The sequence below is a fragment of the Gadus macrocephalus genome, chromosome 6 (genome assembly GCF_031168955.1).
Source record: "Gadus macrocephalus chromosome 6, ASM3116895v1".
NCBI lineage: Eukaryota > Metazoa > Chordata > Actinopteri > Gadiformes > Gadidae > Gadus > Gadus macrocephalus.
The window spans coordinates 13914322-13925306 of NC_082387.1; the positions used below are offsets into that span (position 1 = coordinate 13914322).

General features: G+C 45.7%; 1 long non-coding RNA gene across 1 annotated transcript in view; it reads left to right on the forward strand.

Moving 5' to 3' along the window:
- Positions 1-7721, forward strand: part of LOC132459643 (uncharacterized) — a 51581-nt gene extending 43860 nt beyond the window's left edge. The window contains exon 3 of the long non-coding RNA XR_009526278.1: positions 6912-7721. This is a non-coding gene — a long non-coding RNA (uncharacterized LOC132459643). The remainder of the gene's footprint in view (positions 1-6911) is intronic.
- Positions 7722-10985: the final 3264 nt, after the last annotated feature.

Genomic DNA, 10985 nt, shown 5'->3' on the forward strand with positions numbered 1-10985 from the left:
GCACGCCAGGCGATTTCACCTTCTAATCTCAAGTTTCCTGCGTAAAACCGAGGGGGTACAATCCCCTGTTCGTCACGGCACAGGCTTTCTTGGTTCACTGGAGAAGACGGGGCTGCGCACGGAGTCTAGACCTCTTTAGAATAATTTGCATACTCCCGAATGTTTTTATTTTTTTATGAATGAAGACACCCGCATGCCATAATGAGTTCATGTCTGAGTGTAGACTACAAAAACGATTAACTATGGTCAAGGATGTTCGTTACTGTCTAGACACGGTCCAATAAATTGTGAACTTCATCACAGTCTCACCGAAGCGCCTACGAGAAATTTCGCCGTACAGATGCTGTACGGTGAAATTTCTCTGGGTAGATGTGATGGACCAACAGGATAAGGAGCAGGGAATGTGGAGGGGGAAGGATAGAGGTGTCCAACAGTTGTCCCTGTTGGGTAGAGGCCTGATCCAGCACTCTGACTCTTTCCAACAGTTGTCCTGATGGGGTAGAGACCTGATACTCCAGCACTCGTACTCTGTCCATCAGTTGTCCCTGTGGGGTACGTGAAGGAAGAAACTGAATATGACGTCTGAATGAAATAACATTATCAAAATACCATAACAGCAGGATTTCAGAGAGTATTAAAAAACAATAGATCTGAGAAATTAGATATTTTTTGAAAAACAATGTCATAGTAAGAAAATAGTTAGCTTTCAGTTAAAAATAAATGGGTGCAGGCTGATGATTATTATGGTCTTGTTAAGAATAGCCTTCGCATTTTGTTCTTACTCCCATAAATATGTAACTTGTCATGATCATTGCACCCAACAACTTAAACTGTAGACATAGATTTACAGAAGAATGGACAATGGCGCATGGCCCCGCAATGGCCATGCGCCATTGCGGGGGCGCATGGCTATATTTTTTTTGGGTGTTGTTCAGGATGCGTCTGAAACAATCCTAACTTCTTGAAAGTGGAGATGAGACACAAAGAATGGATAAACATATATTCTTTATGCATGTTTTTGGTATCTTACCACGGCTGGTCCCGGCCCCAACGTTGTTCAGATCACCAAGAGCTGGTCTTGGCTTAATCCTTGGAGACAAAGTATCAAACAGACCTACCACATAACAAGGATTTGTTTTATCCCCATTGATACACAAAACTAATAATAATAATAATAATAATAATAGTGTGGTAGCGATGTATACATAATAATAATAATAATGAGAATGATAATAATAATAATAGAGTGATGGAGTAACCGGTAATAACCGTTACGTACATATTGGTGGGCCCGGATGGTGGACCACATTCCCCTCAGTGTCTTGTAATAACAGACTTCTCATCAATCACATATAAACAGTTACGCATTGTCATAGTCCTGATATATCTGAAATTTAACAACGTTCTAGGAAATACTTGCAGCCCATCAGCATGTTGTCGTTGGTTGGATCGTTGTTTCCAATGTTTGTGGCTGCACGTTTCAAATTACTGTGTTTCTCTACGGATTCATATTACCCCGGTCAAAACATCCGCCACACTGCGTCATTGGTCACTATCCAATGGACGCGGGATTTCCTGTCTCGGTCACTCATCGTGTGTTCACGCCTACCTCCGTGGCAACCCCTCTAAACGATCACTAATGGCACGTTTCCACTGCAGGGTGCGGTACGGTTCGGTTCGCAAAGGTGCGGTACGGATTGCGTTTCCACCGCCAAAAGTGGGCGTGACCCGGACTGAGCTGTACTCGTTTTTCCCTCGTCTTCAGTACTCCTCCGTTGGGGTACTGAGACGCCTGAAAGGGTGCCGGAAAATTCGAGCTACACACCCCCTCCGTTGATTGGTCGACAGAACCGTCACTTCCGGGCGACGTGGGGATAAAAACAAACAAACAGTAGCCTCGAGGTATTATTCTTTACAATGAACATGTCGCGTAAAACGCTTGCTTGGGCGAACAAGGAGGTGGAGACGTTCCTCTGCATTCTTGGGGAGGAAGACGTTGTTCACGATGTTTACGTAGCTGCCGCGGCGATCGACATCCGGCCTACCACCAAGGGTACTGTCGGCGGTGGAAACGTGACCTCGGAACTGAGCTGGGCTATACCGCCCCCTCCCTGCCGGACTGAGGCGAACCGAACTGTACCGCACCCTGCAGTGGAAACGCAGCATAATACTTTGTACCACAGAAATAGCAACGGCAACGCCTTTACTATTACTCTCAAACAAGTAAAAAAAATTAGTTGGCATGAATAAGAACTTGGGGACCACCCCAGGACTCATTGTGATCATTGTTTCATATATATATATATATATATATATATACAGTATATATAAATATATTTATCGATCGATCGTTCCCCTAGTGCCAGTGGATCAGCCTTGGGGATTGACCCTACCCTTTACCACAGACCACCTCGGGCCTGTCAGACATCCTGTTAGCAATTGCCTGTCCTGATGGTAGATAAAGTACCTGTAACACTTTAACGAAATAAGTGCGTTCAAGGAGTCTGGCTCATAAAAGACAAAGACTTTTTTATTACTCTCAAACAAGTAAGGAAACTAAGACGAATTGGTTTGACAAAGAACACACCAGTGGAGGCTTCTCCATTGAGGAGAGGGAGGATGATCCTCCCTAACATTGTTGAGATTAAAAAATTTAGATTGCCCAGACTACTGTAATGAATTAATGCGAGGAAGGTCCTCCCTCAGCCTCCGTTGACTCCCATTCATTTCCCCGAAAGTACTGGCAGCCGGTGAATAACATGGGTTTCAATGGGAGAGGGGAGGAAAGTCCTCCTCTGAGTGGGTGTGACCTTAAGGCATCTGATTCGCGCAAAAATCTATTCTTCGTTTGCAACCACGTGATCAAAATGACATAAAAAGTGCTTACGTCACGACGGCGGCCATCTTCGTAGGAAAACACAAGAGATCAAAATGGCGTCTTCTAGCAGCGAACACAATAGTGCGATACAAATGTCCCAATATTGCTCAAATTTAAGCGGCCCCGCCAGGGGAAGATACCAGCAGAAGGTTAGGTTTCGATCCCTACAAGCAGAAAAAGTCGGATTTTAGCGAGGATCAGGCCCTTTTCTGGAGCGTAGATTACGGGTTAAGGGTTTCCTGGTAAAAACAAACAAAACAAACTAGAACTAGAACTGCAGGCGCAAAAACTCTCGCAAAGAACCTCTCACAAATTGATTGGGCCCCAAAGCTTACCAGTTATGAAGTGATTACCACAAAAACGAGTGTTGGCGAGATTTATTTGTGCCATGTCGCCCCGGTAGATGTTCGAAATCCAAGTGCGGCGTCGCTCCTCGGTCAACTCACGCGTCCGCTCACCTTGAGTTGTGATCCCTTTTGGAATCCTAAAAAAACTGCAATTCCCATTCTCGCGTGTGAAATAATTTGCACAAACGTGCACAGCACAACTGGTAGGCATTATTAGCCAAACAAAAGAATATAATAACGAAACCATTGAGGTTAGATACGCGCTTTGCGATTGAATGACCTCCACTCTAATGTGACTGAAACACGTGTAGCGGGGCGCAATGCTGTGATTGCTTTCCTACCAAGATGGCCGACTTCCGGTTTGGTAACAAATTTTAATTAGTTGTGACGTCAGTTGCAAACGAAGAATTCGCGCTGCGCTATGAACCAATAAGCAGGATCCCTGGCTGGTGAGCAGTGTTGCCAGTTTGGGCAGCTTTCCCACCCAATTGGGCTACTTTTAACCACGTTAGGCTGGAAAATTGACGCCCAAATATCATTGGGCGGGAAATCTGCCCAATCTGGCAACGCTGTCGATAACAAACCCGCTCTGCCTGCATTGCCTTTCAGTCTGATAATGCCGCGTTTCCACTGCAGGGTGCGGTATGGTTCAGTTTGCCTCAGTCCGGTAGGGAGGGGGCGGTATAGCCCAGCTCAGTTCCGAGGTCGCGTTTCCACCGCCGACAGTACCCTTTAAGACAGGCCGGATGTGAATCGCTGCGGCAGCAACGTAAACATTGTGACATCATAGCAGCGCGACACAGTGTAGCCTGCTCAATAAAAACAATGGAAAAGTTTTACGTTATTGTCGTGTTTTATTGTAAAGAATAATAACTCAAGGCTACTGTTTCTTTGTTTTTATCCCCACGTCGCCCGGAAGTGACGATTCTGTCGACCAATCAACGGAGGGGGTGTGTAGCTCGAATGTTCCGGCACCCTTTCAGGCGTCTCAGTACCCCAACGGAGGAGTACTGAAGACGAGGGCAAAACGAGTACGGCTCAGTCCGGCTCACGCCCACTTTTGGTGATGGAAACGCAATCCGTATCGCACCTTTGCGCACCAAACCGTACCGCACCCTGCAGTGGAAACGTGCCATTAGTGATAAAATCATCTGAAGGATAACAAGATTCTAACATTTGCGAATGATGTGTACAATGGAAAACATTGGAAACAGAGGAAATTGTTCATGTTTAATTACAAAACATTCCATTCTTTGAGTTACAGTGCTAAGTTAGGGACCAAAGAAACTGGTCGACCACTTAACAAAATCGAGATCACCAAAAGTAATGGCAACGTCAGTGTTGTGGGTGCTACATGGTTTGCTAGTAGGTACTCATGGCTTTCTAGCAATCGACTGTATTGCTGGCCCTGTTTGCTAATGAATAATGGCATATCTCCAACGTAGGCTGTTCATGGTTTCACTGATGGGAAAAATCTTGATAGCGCAACCAAACGCCACGACAAATGTCAAGTTCACGTTGGTGCTGCTATGCGACTTTCCTTGCTAGGCACCATGCCTATAGATCAGGGGCCGTATTCACAAAGCATTTTATCTTACAGCTAGGAGTGCTCCTAACTCGCGCTAAAACATTTTACCTACAGTAGGAGTTGTTTCAGGTTAAGGAACACCATCAGATTTAGGATCCTGGTTCTACTCACCCGCCCGCACTGGGTGGGAGTGGGTTAAGAGTGGTTGGGTGGGAGTGGGTTAAGAGTGGTTGGGTGGGAGTGGGTTAAGAGTGGTTGGGTGGGAGTGGGTTAAGAGTGGTTGGGTGGGAGTGGGTTAAGAGTGGTTGGGTGGGAGTGGGTTAAGAGTGGTTGGGTGGGAGTGGGTTAAGAGTGGTTGGGTGGGAGTGGGTTAAGAGTGGTTGGGTGGGAGTGGGTTAAGAGTGGTTGGGTGGGAGTGGGTTAAGAGTGGTTGGGTGGGAGTGGGTTAAGAGTGGTTGGGTGGGAGTGGGTTAAGAGTGGTTGGGTGGGAGTGGGTTAAGAGTGGTTGGGTGGGTGTAGGCTAGAAGTGGGCTGGAGCTCACTAAAGCGCCTGCTGAGTTATGGACATGCTACCCCTAAGACACACACACACACACACACACACACACACACACACACACACACACACACACACACACACACACACACACACACACACACACACACACACACACACACACACACACACACACACACACGAACACACACACACACGAACACACTGACATTAGTCAAGTGGTTGGTAGGTAGACAGAGATAAATATCTGTGTTGGGGTTAAGGCAGGGCAGGGACATTAAAAAAGTGACTTTATAAAGTGTCAGAAATGAGCGAAGGGAGTACTCCGCAAGTTTTATATACGATGTGCATCCCATAATGCTCAGCCGCGGTGTGAATTGTAAAGTGTAGAAAAGTTATGAACTGTGTTCAGGAGCGCGAGGTTAATGTGGCCATATCAAATGAACTGCTACAGGGAATTGAGATACAACAGGAAATGGCTTTATGGTTTCCTCCTTTCTTTCTATCCTTCTCTTTTTTTTCAGTCAGGCTTTGAGAAGCAATAACTGTCACTTCGGTTTATAGTTGAACTGCTAGTGTCTGGTCAACAAATGGAGATGAGAGGCCTTGGAAGACATTGAGACCTTGAACAACTACATCTATAGGAACCCATGGCTTGTGTCCAACCAGCTGCCACCTGTGTAAATGTGAGGTTCATTCATGTGCAAGCTCAATTTAGAGACATTATGGCTGTAAAGGCTGAGGTTGTGCGGTCCAAAGATCTGTCGGGAGTGTCCTTAATGGTTTTGGCATTTATAAGACCTTCCCTGAGCTTAACAGGTATACCTTTTTATAGGCAGACCCCAAACCAACAGCAGCCCCACCCCATAAAATAGAAGAGTTTCAAGCCACAATGCTAACATGTTTTTTTGAAACACAGTCCATTGTATTTATTAGAGACAATTTATATAGCGCTTGCCTGCATGCTATTGATAGTTTTTGAGGAAAAAATAGGTTATTATAGACTATTTAATCTATAGTCTTCAAAGAACTGTTGGAAGTTTGCAATGTAGGCACCTCAAATGTTTTTGCCCCGTCATGTATTCTGTATTTTAGAGAGAGAGAGAGAGAGAGAGAGAGAGAGAGAGAGAGAGAGAGAGAGAGAGAGAGAGAGAGAGAGAGAGAGAGAGAGAGAGAGAGAGAGAGAGAGAGAGAGAGAGAGAGAGAGAGAGAGAGAGAGAGAGAGAGAGAGAGAGAGAGAGAGAGAGAGAGAGAGAGACTGTAGAGAACAGGGTGAAAAGTTCCTCACCAGTATATTTAAGGCCGGATATGAGTCACCTCAATGACAATCTGTCTGACCCTAATAAGAATACATAATCTAAATTGAAAAAATATCATCATTATTTTGTAAACCAAAAAACTGAACTAAAAATATTTGAGTAAAAAATAATATAGCAAGCCCCAATAAAACCAAATACACTATCATATCCGCTAGCTTTGACTTTTTGCACGTTTTTTTTTTTGTTGAGATATTAGTGTGGGAAAAATGTGAGAGCGTCAACCTCTGATCTGTTCCTCATTGGAATGGTATTCATTTGAGTTGGGTTTGTTTTCTTAGCGCTGTTATTATTTGGAACAGCACTCGTTATTTCCTCTCCACAGAGAGGAGGACACAGTCCTGGGAGGATCTTCCACTGCTGCCGGTGGACACGCCTAAACTAATCCCCCCTGAGTTGGACATCTCAGCAAGTTTAGCCTGACTTTGGAAACGATTAAAGAATTAAAAACGAATGGAACACGCAATATCGAATTTCCACCTGCGACCACAGGGTGAAATGGAGCTGAGCCTTACTTTTTAAATTGCACTTTAAAGATGTAGAGTAAATAAAGGGTGACTTAATTTGTGCGGAATATGATGTCATGCCATTGTCCGCAGCTGAAAGATTTGCACTGATTCTTTTGTGATTTCGTCTGAGGTTCTGCATGCACACTTAGATCTAATCAGAGGACCAAAATGGATGCAAGTGATAGCTCACTGAAAGAATATTTATTGCACAGACGTGTACAATTAGTTTGACAAGGCTGTGGGGAAGGAAGGAGGAATTCCAGATCTTTGGAGTGTTGGTTGAGTCAGAAGCATTTAATATTGCTTTTCTTATAATTAACATAAATTTGGTACATCAGAATGCTAATTTTGAAACAACCATTAGACATACAATCCACACATGCTAAACTTTAACCACACACAAATATCGTCAAAGCATAATAGGAATAATGGAACCCACACACAGAAGCCTTTTTCCATACTATAAGGCATTTGTATGTGTTTAGCTATTGTGCACGGTAATCCATATCCATGGCAACAGAGAGGTTATGGGATATATGTGGCCATGACTTCTGAAGTCAAAATAATAGGCCAGGTGCATTGGCCGGATGGACTGAACAGACCCCCCAGACTCAACAGCACCCTGGACAGGCTTCTGGCAGGAGAACCTGAAATATCACTTTAAAGGTCATTCGGCCAGTGTAAAAGTTGGCCCATCCTTGTTTACAATTACCACATATTCTTCCCCTCGGAGGTGGGTGCTCACTTAAGATCAGCCTTCTGAGAACGCACAACAAAGTGCAGCCTTTCACTCCCCCCTCGCCTCACCCTCTCAGCCCTCCTCCCTCGGTCTCTCCCTTACCTTTCAGACTGACACCATGCAGCTCTTTCATCCCCAAGGTTTCAAAGGTTCCTGCACCCTGAATGCAAAACACTCCCTGTTGAACTTTTGATGGTGGCTGAAAAGCAAAAGAAAGTCAGGAAAACGCCCCTCTATGAAGACATCACAGGCAGGGTTCAGGTGTAGTTCACCTGAACTCCATCCATATTCAAAGGCCTTTTTCTGCTCTTTCTCCTCACCCTTAAGTGAGCTATCACCCCCTCTCTCTCTCTCCCTCTCTTGCCCCCTCCCTCTCTATCGGCTGCCTCCGAAGAGGACCTTCCCACTCAAAGCAACAGCGTGTGAACGCATTAAGGGGGAACCGGTCTCACGAATGGTCAGTGGAGAGGCCTTCAACCCAGGGACGCAGGAAGTGGGGTGCTCCGTGTGCTGCAGCACCCCCCTAGTGGACAACAGACGCAACTACAACACTTGAACTCAGGCAATGCCGCGTTTTTTTTTTTTTTTTCTCCGTCATTCGATTACATACAGCACCCAGCGCCGCCGCTCTTATAACGTGCGCATCACGCTGCGCGTTATAGGAGCGTTTATTATCCCCCCCCCCGTCAACAATCGTTTGCACCCCCCCCCCCCCCGTCAACAATCGTTTGCACCCCCCCCCCCCCGTCAACAATCGTTTGCACCCCCCCCCCCCCCCCGCTCTCAACAATTCAGTAGTCAGCACCCCCCCTTCATATGACTTCCTGCGTCCCTGCTTCAACCCAGTGTTGTTTTCGAAAATGACGTCGTCAGACCCCTTTTTTCCATGACGAAAATGAGGCTAAGACGAACGTCACCAAAGCCATATAAAGACTAAAATGTGACGAAAAATTTAGACATTTTCGTCAGACGAGAACTAGACGAGACTAAATTGTTAGTGAGTGGACGAACAAAGTTTCAAAACATGATTTTTTCCCGCCAACTATAATATGCGTGCAATGTAAATCAAGAGCTCAGACATCAGAAATGGAGCCAGCTGCTTGTCCTAACAGTCACGCCCCCATCACACACTAAAAGCCTCGCTCGCGCGCAGCTGCGCCTGCACGCACACGGCACACACACACTCATACACTACAGAGAGAGGCTGGTGGACGAGGCACACAAACACTCATACACTACAGAGAGAGGCTGGTGGACGAGGCACACACACACACACACACACACACACACACACCATGGCAGCAGCAGCGGTGCCGGGTGCGGGTGGTCGTAAAAAGAGGGATGATTTATGGTCCCACTTCAGATACAGTCCAAAGGCCAATGCAACAGAATGCCTTGTACGGGCAGTACGGGGACAATGAGCCGAGTCGAACGACGGTCACGGAGACGAAGCCACGACCACAACTTCATGTTGCGGCTTCAAACTCACAGGAAAAAATACCACAAACCTCAAAAGGCACCTGAAGGTGCCCAGTGTGCTTCATTATGATAAATGTATTGGCCTATTAAATAAATACACGCATCTTATGTATATTTGATTTTTGACTAAAACCTTTTGAGTTTTCGTCGGACTAAAACCTTTGCAGTTTTCGTCGGACTAAAACTAGACTAAAACCTTTTGAGTTTTCGTCAGACTAAAACTAGACTAAAACTTTCAAAGATAGAAATGACTAAAATGGGACTAAAACTAAGAAGCATTTCGTCAAAAAGACTAAGACTAAAACTAAATCTAAAATGCCTGCCAAAAACCCGACGCTGCTGCCCTGAAGGCTTTCCATCGAATCCTTGCACGAGAATCAAATTCATTAGTGGCTGCATCATCTTGCCCCTCTCCACCACTGCCTGCCCTTACAAGGACAGGAGCCATAGGGACGGGTAAACTCCCATACACTGTTTTACCCATCTGGGCTTTTCAGGGGCAGCAGATGCATGTAGGGTGGGTGTGCAAGGAGCTTAAGGATAAGCCATTGATTACAGTTCCACCACACCCTTCCCCATTGTAGTGAGATACTCCACGCTATCAGCGAGCAGAAGAAAGAGGACACCCTGTTGTCTTGGTGATAGAAAACAGAGTTTAGGGGCTCCGTATGCCACAGTAATTGTTTATTGACTGTTCACAGCGAGGACGGAGATAATTAGGGTCATTAACTAGTGTAACTAAGCAGACACAAGTTGTCAATTTCGGATCCCGCCAAGCTCATTTGCTCCCGTTGTAACGAGCCACGCAGGGCGGCCGGTGGGCGGCTTTCCATGGGAAAAAAGCTGGAGTAGGCATGGAAACACTTTATTTTGGTTTTTATTATTCTTCCTCCTCCTCCTCCTCCTTCATTCTTCCATCTCCTCTTCATTCCCTTCTGTTTGTTTTCTCCTCCTCCAGAGGGGATCATGCGCATCCCCCACAGGCCCTAGAAGGATATTTTCTCCCATTCCAGTTTTTCTTGTCTTTTTCTCTTTCTCTCTGGACATACAGACAAACACTGGACACTCTAACCCAAACACACAAACACACTCGCGGATAGACTGACTCATTCTTTTTCCGTGAGAACTTTGGGAAGATTAGAGATAAAGTACACATGTTGTCGTGCAGATTCTGAGTCAATTACCGCAGAGAGATGTATGTTAATGCGCACACATACACACACACACACACACACACGCATATGCTCATCACATACACTCTCACACACACACACACAAACTAACAAGAACAAACACACACACACACACACACACACACACACACACACACACACACACACACACACACACACACACACACACACCATGGCAGCAGCAGCGGTGCCGGGTGCGGGTGGTCGTAAAAAGAGGGATGATTTATGGTCCCACTTCAGATACATTCCAAAGGCCAATGCAACAGAATGCCTTGTACGGGCAGTACGGGGACAGGGAGCCGAGTCGAACGACGGTCACGGAGACGAAGCCACGACCACAACTTCATGTTGCGGCTTCAAACTCACAGGAAAAAATACCACAAACCTCAAAAGGCACCTGAAGGTGCCCAGTGTGCTTCATTATGATAAATGTATTGGCCTATTTAATAATTACACGCATCTTATGTATATTTGATTTT